The following is an 18,746-nucleotide window of genomic DNA, read 5'->3' on the forward strand; positions in this document are numbered from 1 at the left end:
AGCCCTATGAACACTGTCTTTGAATAAAATGTTGCATTTCTAAACATCCCATTTTTACTGCTGATTTGAAAGCAAATGGAAACACACAACCTATAGCAACCATGTGTTTTTAAAAACCGACTCTAAATTTACACCCCAAGGTATAAAGTTTTTAATAAGACAATTGTTACAATTCAATTAATAAGACAGTTTTACAATTCCACCTACAGTAGCTGTGTCTGACACGTATGTACCAGCAACAAACATACTGACTAAGATGCCATTGTCATTATCCATCACCCAAGTAATATCTTATCTGCAGGTGTTCCATGGTGGTGCTTTCCTATTAACACAAATTGTAATCAGGGACTGAGGATCCGTTCAGCAAATGATGTATTGTTTCTAATTATCCACCTACAAATTGTGCCAGTATGTAGGTGTAACTGTTATGAATGTCAATGAGTGTACATCCAAGATATTTGCTGCCAATTCATTTAGGTTATTTAATCCAATTATGTCCAATTAATCCAACACACACTATTCTGATGCTTTATTTAAACATGTATTACACTGATGCTTATGATAATAGGACTGTTAATTAATTAACATTAATACTAATTACTATCTGTAAAATACTGTAGTAAAAGGTAGGATACAAGTATGTATAGCAAAGGAAACTTAAAAATTCACAAACAATATCTGTAGCATGGGTCAGTGAACTGGCAGACAGCTTTAAACAAGGATTATCCATAATTTAGAAGACAAGAAAGGTCTCAAGACCAAGAAACTAGAAATAAAGTCTATGCCATAACAAAACAAAAATAAGACTTTGCACTGAAGTAAAGACATGAGGGTATAAACAGAGAAACATCAAGATATAATTTGCACTGTGCTTGCAGCTCTTTAAGCCAAACACCAAGCAGGGGAATGCTATAGATTTGTCATTATATCAGTACAGAAGTGCAAAATAATATGAAAGAACTGCATGTACGTACCTGCTGTTTAGCAAGTATGTAATTTTTGGAGAATAAATCGTGAACTATGTGTTTCCTCCTATAAACAAGTAGACGTGGAATATTCTGGCATGCCATCTACAGTATGAAACTAATTTTGCTTATCCATTGTTAAAATGCTTAACTAATTAGAGCTATTGTTAACACACTGTAGTAGAGTGAGCAGCTTGTGCCCCCATGGTGTTGGTTTTTAAAAGACCAGGTGCATGTTTTAAACTGAGTCACTCAGTACATACTTGTGACCAGGTGTGCCATGTTGAACATAATTACTTAGGAGGCATGATGCATCTCTCTTCCTCATGGATAACACTTCTCTTCCAGCTCCATCACTGCACTCCGGTTTGGGCACCCTTGTCTCTTTCTGTCTCTACTGCTGCTTATAAGCAGCAGAAAATATGAATGTTTAAGCAATGGTAATGATAATGTCTATAATTAGCCAGTCACATTTAATTGATGAAGAAATGGAAAGAACATCACACTGTCTAAAACATTAATTAAATCTAATTATCTGCATTTAGAAATAAACAGTCACAGCTAAGCTATTCAAATGGACACACACACACAAACACATATACACCATAGCGACTGGAATGAATGTGTGGTGTGTAGGGATTTTCTGAGGGTACAGGCCTTGCACCTGTAAGTGGTTAACTCTATTCCAGCTGGCTCTGTAAATGGAAACAGGATTCTCTCTCTCTCTCTCTCTCTCTCTCTCTCTCTCTCTGTGCTCTCTCTCTCTTTCTCCCCAGAGACACAGCTTTCTACCACACAGGCTAGAATAACTGCTTGCGACAGCTTTACCCGACTTTTTGCCCTTCCATTCTTGTTTCCCCCATCTTTTTCTATCTAAATACACTATGTACACTTGAAGCATGAAGAATTGCTACTGAGAGATCTCTTTCTGTAACCCTTCTTAAAGAAGATGTACTGTAACCTATTTCCCTAATGTAAAATGCATCCACTGATAGTATCATCAATATATAAAAGAATAAGATGATAATGAACTTTCAAAGTTGCTTTAAGAATCAAATTTTGATCATTTAATGTTAGCATGCATACAGTCACCTCCAGAATTATTAAAACCCTGAATTAAAAATAAGAACAGATTAGGATGACTCTAATGTTTGGAGATTTTTTTTTTAGCTTATAAAAATAATTCCTTTAAAAGTATTGTTTCATCTTCAGAATTATTTAATTCTGTCAAATTATTGGCATCCTTAAAGAATATTGTTAATATAACAATTGAAAGAAAAAAAACTGTGTTTTTAGGAAAAATGTACAGTGATCTATGACAATTTATTGGTGTATATAAATATAAATTCAGATCAATTCAGTTTTATTTGTATAGAGCTTTCAATAATGGCCACTGGTGCAAAGCAGCCATATAGCAATAAAATATATGTTAACACATGAGGAAAATCTGTTTGTCAACATTTGCATTATAGCATTTGGCAGACGAGCAATTGAGGTTTAAGAGGCTTGCTCAAGGGCACAAAAGCGCAGCCTTTTTTATTGTTGAGCTCTATGGTCTGGGAATAATTACAAAAAAAAAAAAAAAGATTTTCTATTGAAATTACATGTACCAGTAAACACTTTCAGCACCATGGTAAAACATTACAAAGCCCAAACTTTAAAAAGTGTGAAACTGTAGAAGTTGCCACGAAAAGGACACCACTTCACACACCATTGTCACATTTGTCAAAAAAGGGAACTGCATGCAAAAAAACTGCACTTCATATTCATGATGACATATGGTGGCTCTTGATGCTTTGAGGTTATATTGCAGCCAGTAGTCCAGGGACTATTGTTAAGATCAGTGGCATAATGAATTCTATTCAATACCAACATTTTAGCTGGCAATCTGACACTGAGCAAAAGCACCTCAAAATTGGCAAAGAAATGGTTGCTGTGATTCAAACTCAAGGTTACACACTGGCCCTCTTAGTCTCCAGACTTCAGATCAATTGAGGGCAGTTCACTAGAGAAATGCCAAGAATCTTCATGAGTTTGAAATGCTGTCATTCTCACCAAGGGTCGCTTCACCCAATCGTGAAATTTATAACCTTTTTTTGTCTTTGAATCCGCATGAACATGAAAATTTGTATTACTAAAGAAAACCCTTTTGGTTGTTCCAAAAATCTTTTGACAATAAAAGGATGAGGCTTTCCTAGATGTTTAAGCCCAAAAATCCTTATTGCTTGTGCACTTTGATATGTGAAAATTCTGCAGTTTGGCCGTATATTACACATGTGCAATCTGTTGATTTATTTAGGCTGTTTGTGTTTTAAAAACCACATTAGGAGCACTAAACAGTGTTTTGGTAAGTTGAATAAAGGTCATATTTATGAAGAATTTTCATGAATACAGACAAGAGAATTGACTATAAAGTTCATCTCCTGTAGGAAGTAACTGTGGGGCTAAGGGTGTTAAGATTTCATTATGGTGAAATTGAATCAAACTCTCTGTTGAGTTGAATTTATTATCAGACAGGAATTGACTCGACACAGACTGACCTGCCTGAATAAAGGAGATATGAACATGCTGAATCTGACACTTCTGAAGGACAATGACAGGCCTGAACACTGGCGGAGCTGCAGATGGTACTTGGAAATAGGGCTTATCAGCTCCAACTCAGTGCCAAAGTATCTTTCCACTTTATACTGAAGACTGAGCAGGTCTGAATCCATGGAAAATTCTTGGTATGGCCCTGAGTATATAAGTGAACTAACCACCCAGACCAGACAGAATGAAAGTTAACCAAGTTTATATGCAATCACAGATGTTCTTCTAGTATGTAAATTGCTCATAAACTGGGTCACATGTACCATAAACAGATTTCTAAAGAAAAAAACGTCTTATACAGTAGATAATGCTTGTTTTCATGTCACATTGGATTCAGATTTAAATGAGTTTACACGGGTAATAAAGGCCATGCTGGAGATGGTAGTTATTTTCTGTCACTGCTGTCAGAGTCGTGCTGTGTTAATTAATTGGGAAGACATCATGAGTGATGCCATGAGCTGAAAACAGCCTTTCTGTGTCCGACAAAACAAATAAAAGAAAACAGGTGAATAAAAAATACATTACTGTAGCTGTCTCATTATCTCACAATGAAGTATTTCTGGAACTGGTAAGAAACAACAACTGAGTCATAAAGAATATTTTACATATACCAACTTGCTTATTTTACTTAGTGTCTAACTTTGTTTCAAGGCAACAAATTAGAAGGGCAAAGAATATAGAAATGCTAAAAATTTGACAAGCTTTGGTTCTTAAACATTCCCTGTCTGGTCTTTTTAAACCTAACTGGCTGATGCATCAGACTGCATGGTTATTAGAAGATCCTCCATCTTCTGCACCATCAACAGCATCTGTAAAAACCATTTCACTGGTGTTTCTGTAAAACTGCCAGAGCTTGAAGCCCTTTTGCTTTTATCAGCAAGCTCCCCATATGGTACTATAAGTGCAAATCTATGTGCACCTTAAAGGAATTTTCTAAACACAGTGGGGATAGAGTGGCTTAACTTGTCAGCTCAATAGACATACAGTCGGTGTCTTACACCAAGGCTGATAGTGTCAGTTTGCCTGCATCAGAACCACTGTGGTATTTGTCAACCTCTCACGTCCAAAATCGGCAGTGAGTGATTCTTTCAGACTCACCAGTCTTGTCTATAGTGACAAACACAAGTACATCTATCTCCAGTTTCTTTTTCGGGCTTCCCTCTTAGACTCCTTGACAGTCAGTCATTTCAGGTTTTCTTAATACTGAAACTTGTCAATGCATCCTACAATCCTCTAATCCTTCAACCCCCACTTCGCTTAGAAGCAGTTACTGTACTTAGATTTTTTCAAGTCAGCCCTTAATTATTAACAAAAAAATAAATAAATCTGTTTACATCGTTGCTGTATGATGTACAATTTGTACATCATTGGAAAGAGAAAGGTGGGAATCAGGTTGTTGGCACTTTCCACATATCTCTCACCATGTCACACACTCCTCAGGGCCTTGTACTGTGACACTGTCACTAAATATTAATGAGGCACTCCATCAGCCTCAGGAGGTCTCCATCACCAGACATGGCATAATCACTGCATTCAAAATAGCCATCTTCCTGACAAAACACAGGCAGATAATGATGCTGATTGAATGTGTCCTCTTGTGCTCTATGATTTATGACAAAGTCACAAAACTCCATGCTGACACAGGGTGATTTATGGTGCAGGAACTCACTGAAATTTAAAGGGTGCACTGCCAGTCTTTCTGGACACTGATTGGAACTAGTGGCAGGGCCTGTGGTGTGTGCTGAAGTAGCTTTGCATGTTTGTTTGTTAGTTTGCTGATTGCTCTAGTGTGACGTTAGTCCAGACGGGAATTTAGTCACCAGAATATAGGCTACCACAGTCAATCATTTTGTCAGGTAATCAGAATTACCTGAACCCATGCTTTCTTCAACAAATGGCCTCAAGTGGTTATTCCCCACTGTGGCAGTAGTATTCCCAAGCTAATGTTACTGACTGCAACTTTTATCTAGCCACAAATCTGATACCTTATATTAAATATGAAGTTTTCTCTCCCATTGTGTGAAAATCCAACACTCACTCCTCCTATCTACATTCCAGTCATTTTAAGATAAAATCTTAAATATTAAACATTTGTTAAATAATAAATAGTTATGCTTCAACATCTAGAAGTGTGTGTGTTTCTGGGAGATTTTAGGTAAGGAGTTCGCACTGTCTCGTGTGAAAATGCAATAATGATGTGTGAAATATGTATAACCAATAACAGTTAACAAGCATGCATACTTTGATCTGAAGTTACATCTGCATGATCTGAATCTCTGAGATTTACAGTGTATGGTTGGGTCTCATAAGTGTAATCTGATAGTCTGTAGTAAATATTTTGGGTAAAGTTTTTATTTGTTTGTTGGCTTGTTTATAAAGTAATTTAAAGCATAGAGTCACAAGGCTGTCTTTATCCATTTCAGGAACTGCTTTATTTCTTTGTTACGGTCCTAGTTGATCCAGTGACAATACTGGGAAAACTAGGTGTGAGGTAGAGAATGCACCCCAAATTATACATGAGTCCATCCCTGGGCACCATGCCCACACATTCACACTCTCATTCACGCAGTTTAGCATAACCGGTCACCCTAATGACATGATATTATATGGTGTTTTGTTTTTAAAATCCTGGAGAACTCCATGTAGGATAAAAAGAACATGCAAAACACTGGGTCAGTAGCCTGAGCTCAGGATTGAACCAGTGAGTCTGGGTTGGGGTTGACCTTAGGTTTAGGGTTAGAAAGCAGTGCTAGATTTAGAGCTTTTAAGGAGGTTGTAAGGCTGTAAGATCACGCCATCAACAATGCCTTGTACCACTATCAGTACACTCATTACCCTCACCTTTTTAAGTGTGCTGGGCTTGAATTGTTCCTCAGCATTTAGAGGCAGGGTATAATGATAAAAAATCTGTATGCAACAGTAACTGATTCATAAAGATACATGGTAATGGTTGTACTAGCAAGCCCGCTAATAGGATAGTTTACTCAACTATTCTGTAATAAAATCCTTTCTTTTGTCTGCGTATCAATAAAAAATTAAAGGGCTATAGCTAAGTCTGCAGAAAATATGACTTTGTACCTAGTTTACTTTTATCATCTCTCTTTTTTATATATATATATATATATATATATATATATATATATATATATATATATACTCAGCAAAAAAAGAAACGTCCTCTGACTTTCAACTGTTTTTATTTTCAGTAAACTTACTGTGTAAATATTTGTATGAACACTAAAAGAGTCAACACCATAAGACATAAACTAAAAATGTTTCACAATGTGTCCCTGAATGAAGGGAGGCTCAAATTTAAAAGTACCAGTCAGTATCTGGTGTGGCCACCAGCTGCTTGAAGTACTGCAGTGCATCTCCTCCTCATGGACTGCCTATTGCGGACAGTCTGAGCACTGATGGAGGGATTGTGTGTTCCTGGTGTGACTCGGGCAGTTGTTGTGGGCGTCCTGTACCTGTCACGCAGGTGTGATATTCGGATGTACCGATCCTGTGCAGGTGTTGTTACACGTGGTCTTCCACTGCAAGGATGACCAGCTGTCCTTCCTGTCTCCCTGTAGCGCTGTCTTAGGCGTCTCACAGTGCGGACATGGCAATTTATTGCCCTAGCCACATCAACAGTCCTCATGCCTCCCTGCAGCATGCCTAATGCACGTTCACGCAGATGAGCAGGGACCCTGGGCGTCTTTCTTTGGGTGTCTTTCACAGTCGGTAGACAAGTCTCTTTAGGGTCCTGCGTTTGTAGAACTGTGACCTTAAATGGCTAATTTCTGTGGAAAACATTGTTTAAACCCTTTACAATGAAGATCTGTATTTGGGATTTTTTGAAGTTATTGGATTTTTACAACATTATTGTTAAAATACACAGTCCTAAAAAGGGGATGTTTCTTTTTTTGCTGAGTGTATATATATATATATATATATATATATATATATATATATATATATATATATATACTCTTGACACATTTTTGAAGCAGTATAGTCTGGCAACATGGAGGCAAATAATAATTAAAACAGAATACAATCTGCTATCTTTGGGGCATAATTACCCTGTACGTTTGGTGTGCTTGAAGAGTGACCTCTGCCAAATGAAAAACACAAACTCATCATCAGTGGTTTATTGGCTTAGAGCTGCAGGGCCTTGGCCCCTCTCTGTCAGTGAGCCCAGTCTTTGATCTCAATATTTTCACCAAATATATATACACGATGAAAAAGCACATTAAACTGCAAGGCAAAGAGCAACAGCATAAGAGACCAAAGAGACACATTGCTTCAGCCTGGACCTCTTCCTCTGCTTATTGCATTAAAGAAGATTGACTGTAGAAGGGGAAATACTGTGATGTAAAGATGAAGGTGCTTTGTCTCAGTTTGTACTGGAGCTAACAGTCATACTGGTTGAGAAGGTGTTATATCCTATATATCCCGCTCCTTGTAATTGGATGTAATGGGATCCTGCCCTCATCTCTAAAGAAATCTGAGTGCATGCTGGCACAAAGCACATCTGTTCTTTTAGTGTGCTTTTACTGATTTCATCAAATATACACCGGTAGTACACCAGCTACAGAACTATGATTTAACTAGTCAGAAAAAAAGAAAGGAACAAACAAAGAGAAACATACACTTCTTCATGATGATCAAGAAAACATCAAACTAACATTGTTTGTTTGAGAAGTGAGAGTTAGATGCCCCAGAAAATCAAAGTGAGAAAGAAAGAGTCTCGTTATAAACCGGTTACTCTTGACAATCAGGATTTTGTGCATCTCCTACAATGCAATGGAGTGTCCTGGATATTTAATTGTAAGAATTTTTTTAAACAACATAGTGGACTTGCAGAAGATTTAGCTGCTTTAAAAGTATTCTAAATCTGCAGAGGTAAAACAAAGGAGAAAAGGTGTGTGTGCTGTACTGCGAGGGCATTTAGCTTGTACGGTTTGTTCACTTGTCTCCTTAGTGGGAAGAGTCACAGCAAGTCAATACAAAAGGCTGCATTCAGAGCTCATAAGTACAAACTTCAGCTGTGTGTGTGTGTGTGTGTGTGTGTGTGTGCTTCTATGTTTTTGTATAGTATGACTGCCAACTAATGTGATTATATATTTAATTTGTATGAACTGTAGAGTTTGCCCTTGTTAAACTCTAATCAGGGACTAATTGTGTTGCTTTACAATCATGGAGTCTATGATTTGATTAAGGAAAGATTTGCATAAAATGGTAAACTCCATGTTGAGTGTATATTGTAAATGTGCATCTGGTATTTAGCAGACTTTAGGAAAGATTGGTACCCCTACATTCTTCAGGACATGATTACAGTTAGACATTACACTACTGCCTCCCTGATTAGGACTTACACTCACATACCACCCAGTAAACTCTAATATTTAATGAGGTTAGGATTATTTTAGCCAGATTGCACTACCTGAATTAATTGCAATTGAATAATTGGTTTGGGAAAATCAATCTTCACTATTGATTTATTTGGTCTAAGATGTTTAACAATGCTGTCAATGCATTGCAGCTAGAGGCATACTGATATACATTAATGGATATGTAAATAAAATAATTTCACACTATATAAATATAATAAGTTCTCATTAGTTTTTAAAAATAATCACTTGGGTTGACTTAAAAAAGCTGTTTATGAGTTATGAGAAGTAAGCATTGTACTTATTTACAATTTACAATATTATGCGTTTGGTACCCAATTTTTGGAGTGATGTGCCTGGGTAATATGTAAATACATTTCACTAAGCTTGTCACGTTTGCAGGTGGGGCAGGCCAAATAAAGTCTTTTAATAACAAAATAAAACCAAAACATGAATTAACACAGGCTCTTACAAATTGAATACACACTAGCTCTGTTAAGCCTGAAACACACATCCAAGCTCTGTTAAGCCTGATACACACATCCTAGCTCTGTTAAGCCCGATACACACATCCTAGCTCTGTTAAGCCTAATACACACACTGGCGCTTCTCCAACTTTCACCCACTTGCACTCCTACAAGCGGCATACCATACATACACGCTCTTACGAGCGACTTTCACCCACTTGCGCTCCTAAGAGCGATGTACCATACATACACGCTCTTTTGAGCGACTTTCACCCACTTGCGCTCCTACGAGCGGCATACCATACATACATGCTCTTACGAGCGACCCTCACGCACTCGGAGCTTACCCGGACTGAAAGCTTACACGGGCTATGTATGAGCTTACACGAGCTGTGAGCGAACACGGGCTATGAGCTAACACGAGCTATGAGCTAACACGGGCTATGAGCCAACGAAAATAATAATGACCGGGGAGACACTAGAGACCAGGAAACCGAAATAAAACCAAGTGAACAGTGGCTACATTACATAACTGCAAACGTCTCGGGTTACTTTGCTGTAACCCTGTTCCCTAAAAAGGCAGGAACGAGATGCTGCGTGGCAACGCTATGGGAACATCTTGTCGTGTTGCCGGTTGTGAAGCATGTGTGTATCCAACACGCCAAATTTTGGCTTATATAACCTTGGTTGGGTGACGTCATCTGATGAGATGCACCTGCAGGTTATAAATAGGGGTGAGCCGGAAACATTCCTCAGATTGATTTGTCTGAACAGACGTCTGGTCACGTAGGCAGTGCGGCATTGGGACACAGCATCTCGTTCCCGCCTTTTCAGGGAACAGGGTTACAGCAAAGTAACCCAAGACGTTCCCTTTTAAAGGCTACACTCAATTCTGCGTGACAATGCTATGGGAACGAGAATACCAACGCCGCCGCACTGCAAGTGTCTGGACCCCAAGGTTGTGTAGCGTGTGCGCACAAGGCCGAGAAGGTCTCAGAACTATGCCTGGGCGGCTAACTCGGGGACCCATGAGCCCGGAGTAGCATGAACATCCAGACTATAAATGTAACAAATGTGTGCGGAGAGGACCAACCCTCCGCGTCACACACTTGCTGCAGGGGAATACCTCTTGCTAGTGCAATAGATGAGGCGATCCCTTGGTTAATTGAGCCCTGATTCCTAGAGGTGAAGTGAGCCCACGCGCCTTGTAGGAGAAAGCAATATCATCTCTCACCCAGTGTAGTGGCGGTGGGCCGAGGACAATTTTTCCTGCAGAAGCTCAAGCACTAAAACAAATCGGCAGTGGACTGGGTTTATCTGCTTCGTCATGCACCAACTTTTAAATACATTCCTTTTGAGGGCATAAACTCTTCTAGGGAAGTGAGCCCCAGCACTTAGAATAGTCTTAATTACGCTGGCTGGAAGATCAGCTTGACTTAATTGGTCCCATTCAGGGACCGAACGTGAAGGTTCCAAAGCTTGGGCCGGGGATGAAATATTGTCCCCTGCGCCTGAGCGCCAAGACTCCCGGGAGCAGAGCTATCAGGAAAACGCATAAAGACGTAACCTGGGCCACGTACGGGTCAAGGTGTCCAGACCCAGGGGGGCTGAAAGAGTCAGAGAGTAGCAAAGGGGACATTTGCTGATCTAACAAGGCAAAGAGGTTCACCTCTGCTACATGAAATCTCTCCAGATTGACTGACTACTTCGGGGTGGGGTTTCCATTCCCCGTGTGTCAAAGATTGACTGGACAGTACAACTGCCCCCACATTCATATGCCCTGGGATGTAAATCGCCCTGAGGGAGAGGAACCTGGTGCACTAGCTAACTAGAGGCGCGAGCACAGTCCGCCCTGGCGATTAATATATGAGACTGTCATAGTGCTGTCCATCTGCACTAGGACATGGTAGCCTCTTAACTGCTGGAGGAAGTGCTTTGGGGCCATAAATAGAGCCCTCGTTTTGAGGCAACTGATGTGCCGCGCGAGAAGAAGGCTTCTTTAGCTCCCCAGCCCGTGAGGGAAGCATCTGTCGTTAGCATCTGCGATGACAGGACGATCTTAGAGTGGGACCCAGAGTCAGAAACCGGTGTCTGAACCACAAAGGAAGGGTACGAAGCGCCTGGCACATAACCCTTATTGGGGGAGTGAAATCCCCTGTCTTAACCACAACTGAAATGCTCTCATGTGCAGAAGGCCCAAAGGTGTCACCGTGGATACAGCTGCCATGAGAGGTAAGATCTCTAAAAGTGATGGTCACTTCCCGGTCTAGCTTGATTTTCTTAAGGGTGTTCAGGATGGATTCGACTTTTGTGTTTCAATCCTACAAACAAAGATGAGCTAGGACCACATGCTGATGTCGAAGCGCTAGCCAGTCGTGAGAGAGCTAGACCAAATGGAAGGACCCGATACTGGTAAGCTTCGCCCCGGAAAGCGAACCTCAGGAACCTCCTGTGTTGTGGCAATATTTCTATATGAAAGTAAGCGTCCTTTAATCGATTGTCACGAATCAATTGCTTGGTAGGATTTAAAAGTAATCACTTTGACAGTCAACATTTTGAAGCTATATTTATTTATTTTAGACAGCGGTACACCCCGCGAAATCTAAAAATTGGACGCAGCCCCCCGTTCCTCTTTGAACCAAGAAATATCAACTGTAGTAGCATGACTCACTGTCTGGTAGGGGAACATGTTCCATGGCCCCATTCCCCAGCAACTTCTGTCAGCAGATGCGCACTTTTCCGGTTTCATGCAAGTGGAGACCACACCATTGAAACGCAGGGGCCGATGTGGAAATTGAATCCTGTAGCCTTTATTTACAGTCCTTAACACCCAGGGAGATATGCCTGGCAGTAGCTTCTACGCTGCCAGCTTCTCCGAAAAGTGTACTAGTTTTAGTACTTGCCTGCGCGGGGGGTTAATGGGGGGTGGGGTGTTAGTGGTTTGGCATCCTGGAATATAGCAGAATATGACTGAAGGACTAACTCATCATCGTTGTCCGAAACACCAAAGGCGGCGGAAACTAAACACCGATCCCCTGGGGGTGCCCCGGAGGATATGCTCTTATGGAAAAGAACGTTACATGCCCATCCCTGGGTCATCCCCACGGAATTAACAGCGTCGCCAAATAGGACGGAGGGTGAGATAGGGGCATCAAGGAGGAACGTTCGATCCTTATCCTTGATGCCTGACAGATTTAGCCATAGGCAAAACCGCCATGGTGTGCAAGGAAGCGCCGGCCTGACCTGCTGCTTGGAACGCCTTCCCTACCAGAAGTTGTTCTACACGGCTTGGAGGGAAGGGTTGGCTTTTTTAATATGGATGATGTTCCAGGAGAGAGATAGCCCGCAAGCGTCTCCTCTATCTGGGGCATCACCACATAACCTTGTGCTTTTGCATCAACAATGTTCGAATAGAACGAAGTCGATGGTACAAAAATACGGGCTGAGAAAGGTTTATTCCAAGAACAAGATCATTCGTTATGGAGGTCATCAAAAAAGGGGAGACGGCATTGTGGCGCCCTCTTCTGGCCACCCGACAGAAATCTGTCGTCTAATTTTGATTGTTTTGGGTGAGCTTGCTCCTGTGGCCAATCAATGTGCAGTCGTTCAACTGCATGTGTTATAACTGTCAAGCAACTCCTCATACTCTCTCTCATCTTTAGAGGAACATTCTGAGGTAGCTACCTCCATTTCTACAGAAGCAGGAGAACGAATCTCTTCCGTACACCCACGAGAAGCACCGAAGTGCGCTCGTGAAGTGGAAGGAGAGACTTGTGTGCCTCGGCCAGATCGACTTGTGATCCCCAAGAGTGCAGCGCGGCTTGTGGTTCCTTAAACAACGCAAGGCGCGCGCGAAGCACCTTCATCGGAAGATTATCACAGTGCTCACACTCTCCTCTAAGTCCTTCGAGAGCGTGGCTCTCACCCAAACATTCAAAGCAGAGAATATGTGAATCGCCCTCTGAAAGGAAATTTTTACAAGGAGGGGGACATCTAGCTATAAACTCCGCCATTATTTCTGGTGAGTTTTATGCTTTTATCTGCTTTTAAATGTATTTTAAATGTATTTTATGCTGACAAGCACACTCGCACAATGTCGGTGAAGACAAAGAATCTGAGGAATGTTTCCGGCTCACTCCTATTTATAACCTGCAGGTGCGTCTCATCAGATGACGTCACCAGACCGAGGTTATATAAGCCAAAATTTGGCGTGTTTGATACACACATGCTTCACAACCGGCAACACGACAAGATGTTCCCGTAGCGTTGTCATGCAGCATTGAGTGTAGCCTTTAAAAGGGAACTAAAATTCACAAACAACTTAAACATAACATTAGAGCCCATGATAAAACAAAACCAAACCAAACCAAACAAAGGAATGCCCAATAGACATATTTAATGTGCGGCCCGGTTTCCCAGAACTAACAGCTTTGTATAACATCTCTAATTCGCTACCTCGGCTCAGGTGAGCTCCTTCCTCACCTGACCGAGGTGCCTTCTGGGAAACTGAGTCTTCCAACAAAACTACAAACAGAAAATAATCACGGCCACAGTGCCCTCTAGGGGCAGTCCCTTACAAAGCTGAAGAGTGCGCTGTATGTTAGTTATTATTTAACACCCCATATGTTTTTTTTTATTCATGATGTTGAATAAAAAGTGATGAATAAAAAATATATTCTTTAACATATACAGTATAAACATATTTTATTAGGAATTTTTAATTATTGTAATTGTTTTTTGGTTTCATTTCCATTAACAAGAAATTCAGTCACTGTTTAATTGCAGCGAGTGTTGTTCGCATTTGATAGCCACACCAAGGATGAAAACATTAGCCAAACACAAATAGACTTCGTTGATTCTGTAAGATGTGGCGTGTAGCTTAAAATCATAAATCCTGAAAGGCTAAACTTAATTTTAATACATGAAAAACATCCATTGTTAATTAACATAAAAATGCACTTACAATTCTTTAAACAACCTGGGTCGTACTGTATATACAGTAAATATTGTATGTATTAAGTGAAATCTGAATATAGTACAGACCACTGGAGAACATCGTTTGTAATTTCTGTGGTTTCATGCCACCAGCTTCTATGTGAATTGATTAAATCCTACAGTAAAACCTTTTCAGCAGCACTGAGTGGGTTGAATGCTTCTGATAAATTGTTTTAAAAATGAAAAGAGCCGTACAGTGGTGTTGTAAAGTATAAAGCTGTGAATTTTAAATATCTAGTTTGAGGCTGGTTGGTAATTGTATAGGTCATTTGTATTGGTGTAGTGAAAGGACCTATGCGGCATTTCAGACCGAGACTAAGAATTAATGAGAAAGCAAGAAGGTGTCTGCATTTGATATTAGTTCCTTTAAAAATACTGCAGCAAGTTGGGGTAAGGAAGTATCAAACTGAATTTAATAAAATTTTTAATTCTTAACATTAAACCAACAAGCCTCAAATATAGAGAACCTGTCTTAAAGACAGAGTCCTAGTACATGATACAGTGTTAGCTTAAGGACTAATTCCTATATATTTGATATTGGTTTGTGTTAATGAAATATATAAATGAAGACCTTGAGTCAGTGTTGTGGGCAGTACTGGCAACAGCAACTAAGAATTCAGAATCATTACTCACAAGGAGAAATTATTACAAATACGTTTAGCATTATTTGCTTATTATACTGTAGTTAGCAAATTCATTTTTATTTTCTTGCTCTGTATGATCTTTGGGAAGGTTTGAGATGTGTTTGTTATCTAATATACAGCAGTTTTACAGTGTTTAGATTATTGTGGTAAAACTAAATCATTGGCTGGCCGTGGCTATGATGACTATTAATCCCTATCTGTTTAATTAGATTATATGGCTGACACACAGTGAGACTATGAAAAAGGCATGGTCTTGTGTGAATGCTGAACAATTAAATAGTTTAATTTTTAATAAGTTTTACTGATGATACAAATTTATTTTTATCAAAGATACCACAGGATTTAGGAACACAGCTCATAAGTTAATTAGGGCCATAGCAATAATTAACTGTTCATAATTATGGCAGTGCAAAGTTACTGTGCAAAAGGCTTAAGTCACCCCTCATTTCTTAATGTTTTGCTTTCAAAGCCCTTTTCTTGTATTTTTTTCATTGTTGTCTTGGGGAATAGTTCACCAGACTGCCTGAAGGACTTTTTGGCTGCTCTTCCTCTTTTTCTTTCGACTGTTCCATTTTAGGGGTCGCCGCAGCAAAACGTCTGCCTCTATCTATGCCGTGGTTGTTATATAAACAGCAATTTCTTTTTAAATAGACTTTTTGCAACATGTCTCAGGAAACATTTTTTCCCATTTCTTTAATTTAATAAACATAATTAAGTTACTGTAATATAAAGACGTGATGGGGTCAAGCCTTCTGCATAGCACTTTATATTGGGTATTGTATATCTTAAATTTGTAAAATATGTTCACTCTCTTGTTGGTGTGTGTGTGTGTGTGTGTGTGTGTGTGTGTGTGTGCTTACGTGACTGTTACAAGGTAGTGAATTCTCTGTTTCAGCATTCAGCATTGACCACACAATTGAAAAAATATCTGTGTGTGGTTAATGTGTCCTTTATACCCTACCAGTTTCAGATTTTTTATCTACAGTAGCTTGATAGCATTGAGTAAACATGAAAATAGTATATTAGTACATAATTTCCCTGCCAGCTGCAGTGTTCATTGTACTGTATGTACAAATATCTCTCTAAATTTAATTATTAAATTATGCATAAAAATATTTAAGTGAAATTATATTTAAATTAGGTTAACTTAAATTAAGGACAGAGTTACCGTGCAAGTAAATCTTGTTATTTGAATTTAAAATAAAAATGGTTTGTAAAGATATGTTTTTAATACACAGGTCTATATTGAAGTAATGAAATGTAAGTAAAAAAAAACGTAATTAATTGAAGTAGCATAGACATTAGGTTGATATTTAAAAGCTACACAGGACGAGAATCATTTTCGTGCAGAAATATTTGTAGTGTATCTGTGGGTTTGTTTATAACAATGATATTTTTATACAGTATGCTCTATATGTATACATTTTCCTATAGGATAGTTTAACACAACTTGTTGTATCGGTTTTAAAGTACCATAATAGCATTAAAATCATTGGAAGTGTTCTACTGTATATACAATGCTGTTATGTGCACTTGAAGAACTCAAGCTGTTAACATGGTAATAATAGTTATAACATCACTTAATAATAGCTCAGATACTCAGGCCTGACTAAGGAAAGCTATGTATTGGATGGCTTAGGGTGATGTTCAGGATGAAAGAGTGTAAAATGAATGGGTACGATTTAAGTATTGCTGATTGTATTATAAATGGGTTGCTATAGGCAGCAGCTCTTACGTATACCCTCAGACACGTCTCTAACCAGCTGACTGCCTCTTGCCTGACGGTGCTGTAATTAATCATTTTGTCAAATGCTATTGATTATGAAGCCTAGCGGTCTAGTCCCTGTGTGTCTGTGTGTGTGTGTGTGTGTGTGTGTGTGTGTGTGTGTGTCTGAGTATGTGTGCGTGTGTGTGTGTGTGTGTGTGTGTGTGTGTGTGTGTGTGTATGTATGTATATATATAGTATATACAGTGAGGTCAATAAGTATTTGATCACCCTGTGATTTTGCAAGTTCTCTGACTTAGAAACTTAGAAATCATGGAAGGGTTTACAGTTTTCAGCATAGGTGCATTTCCACTGTGAGAGACAGAATCTAAAAAGAAAAATTCAGAAATCACATTGTATGATTTTTTTTTTTAATTTCTTTGTTAGTTACTGTGTCAAATAAGTATTTGATCACTTGCTTATCAGCCAGATTTCTTACCCTCAAAGACCTGTTATTTTCCTTTTAAATAATCCGTATGCTTCTTACGGAGCCACTCCTTGGTTTTCATGGCTGTGTGCTTTCGGTCATTGTCATGTTGAAAGACTAAGCCACGACCCATCTTTAATGCTCTGACTGAGGAAAGGAGGTTTTTACCCAATATGTCCCAATACATGGCCCCGTTCATCCTCTTCTTAATACAGTGCAGTCGTCCTGTCCCCCGTGCAGAAAAACACCCCCAGAGCATGATGCTTCCAGCCCCATGCTTCACTGTAGGTATGGTATTATTGGGATGATACTCATCATTCTTCTTCCTCCAAATACGGCGAATGGAGCTAAGACCAAAAAAGTTCTACTTTGGTCTCATCTGACCACAGGATTTTCTCCCATGACTCCTCTGGATCATCTAGATGGTCCCTGGCAAACTTCAGACAGGCCTGGACATGGGCTGACTTAAACAGCGAAACCATCCGTGCGATGCAAGATTTTAAACTATGACGTCTTGGAGTATTACTGATGGTAGCCTTGGAAACGATGTTTCCAGCTCTCTTCATGGCATTGACCAGCTCCTCCTGTGTAGTCCTGGGCTGATTCTTCACTATTCTTAGCTTCACTGATACCCCATGTATCTACTTACACTTTGGCTGATTGTGGGGTGCACAGGTGTCTTTATGACGGCTAAAGACCTCAAAAAGGTGCTACTAATTTAGAATCATGAGCAGAGAGTAGCTAGACTATTTAAAAGCAAAATAGCTGTTTTTTAAAGGTCAGAAATCTGGCTGATAAGCAAGTGATCAAATACTTATTTGACACAGTAATTTACAAATAAATTGTAAAAAAAAATCATACAATGTAATTTCCGGATTTTTCTTTTTAGTCTCTCACAGTGGAAATGCACCTACTGTATGCTAAAAATTTTAGACCCCTTTATGATTTCTAAGTAAGAGAACTTGCAAAATTACAGGGTGATCAAATACTTATTGACCTCACTGTACAGTATGTGTGTGTGTGTGTATATATATATGTATATATATTGCATTTATGTGTGGTATATGAAAATGTTTGACTGGTTTCACCATTACGTTAGTGCAAAGGAGATCTAGGAAAATAATTAGTCAGTTATTTTCTGCAGCAGCAAACCAACCTGAAACTGCAGGAATTTTCGTTCTATTTCACTTCCCTGAGCTGAAAGACTTAAATTTCCCTTGCACACTACCTCACACATTCATGACTTCAGCCCATGCATACATTACACAGCTATTTCATATGCAGACTTTGACGATTTCCTGCACACCAACGCACCTGAGAAGCCCACACTCAGTAATGAGGGTTACCATATTCCACCATAACACCCACTCGACACCTAACCCTTTCTACGTACACACCATCCTCCCTGTGGCAGATTGACTCTAATAAAGTAGCACAATGCTACCGGCTATAACAGATCACCACTCTTTTGTTCACTTTAACCATTTAAATTCACCGACAAATAGTGTTGCAAGGA

At 39.4% G+C, this 18,746-nt stretch overlaps 1 protein-coding gene across 4 annotated transcripts in view; it reads left to right on the plus strand.

Annotated features, from left to right (window-relative positions):
- The window catches only part of ncam2 (neural cell adhesion molecule 2), a 205,893-nt gene that overhangs the window by 132,248 nt on the left and 54,899 nt on the right, over positions 1-18,746 (plus strand). The window lies entirely within an intron of this gene.

This window comes from Clarias gariepinus, chromosome 5 (genome assembly GCF_024256425.1).
Source record: "Clarias gariepinus isolate MV-2021 ecotype Netherlands chromosome 5, CGAR_prim_01v2, whole genome shotgun sequence".
Classification (NCBI taxonomy): domain Eukaryota; kingdom Metazoa; phylum Chordata; class Actinopteri; order Siluriformes; family Clariidae; genus Clarias; species Clarias gariepinus.